The sequence below is a fragment of the Echinops telfairi genome, unplaced genomic scaffold, assembly GCF_000313985.2.
Source record: "Echinops telfairi isolate 266 unplaced genomic scaffold, ASM31398v2 ScPeMD7_7467;HRSCAF=8505_0, whole genome shotgun sequence".
NCBI lineage: Eukaryota > Metazoa > Chordata > Mammalia > Afrosoricida > Tenrecidae > Echinops > Echinops telfairi.
The window spans coordinates 14459094-14460095 of NW_022111367.1; positions in this window are offsets into that span (position 1 = coordinate 14459094).

Genomic DNA, 1002 nt, shown 5'->3' on the forward strand with positions numbered 1-1002 from the left:
AGGAAGTGAGCCTTGCCAGCTGAAGCAGGGAAATGGCTAAGGCAGCTGCACCCTGGTCAGACCATCACAAAGCAAGAGACCTGAGAACTAGAAAGGCAAAGCTCACTGATCCATTCATCTCTCTGCCTTTTCAATTAACCCCACATGTGTTTATCAGCCAGGCTGCCAAAATAAAGTTTAACTAACTCAATATATATGTGTGTATATACATATACAGCACACACACGTATACATACAATATCTCCAATATACCATTGTAGAAATCAAATTCAAGAAAATCTAGGAGCAGCATTTTTTCTTACTTTAGTGCAGTGGTTCTCAAACTTCCTAATGTCACAACCCTTTAATACATTTCCTCATGTTGTGGTGACTCCCCCAACCACAATATTATTTTCGTTGCTATTTCTTAACTGTAATTTTGCTACTGTTATGAATCGGGCGACCCCTGTGAAAGGGTCATTTGACCCCCAAAGGGGTCATGACCCACAGGTTGAGAACCGCCGCTTTAGTGGATCTGTTAAAATAATTGTGAAGGAATATCCTGAGCGAAGACATGGGATTATTCCTAGATGACTGACATAATATGAGGATCGAGAGAAGATTGTTTGGGTTTCTATTTTTCAATTGAATATGTTACAAGGGATGCTAACTATTTGTGGTCTTTGTTGAAGACCCCCTATATATGGAATAACTTTCAATTTTTTTTTTTGGTAAAGATATTAACAACAATAAAATGATTGAGAAAAGAAAGATCTTTTAGAGAGAAAAAATTCTTATGCCTGATTACGATCATTGTGTGTTGTATTGAAACAATATTGCCCATCACTGAGTGTTGTATCGAAACAACATTGCTTGATATACAAATTGTTTTATTGTCATGGAGTAAAAGGAACTAAAATAAAGAATGTGTCATTATCAAATTGAATGTTGGCACCCCAAGGGAGTAACATAATATAGGGGGTAAAAAACCAATTTTCAGGAAAACTACCACAATAAATACAT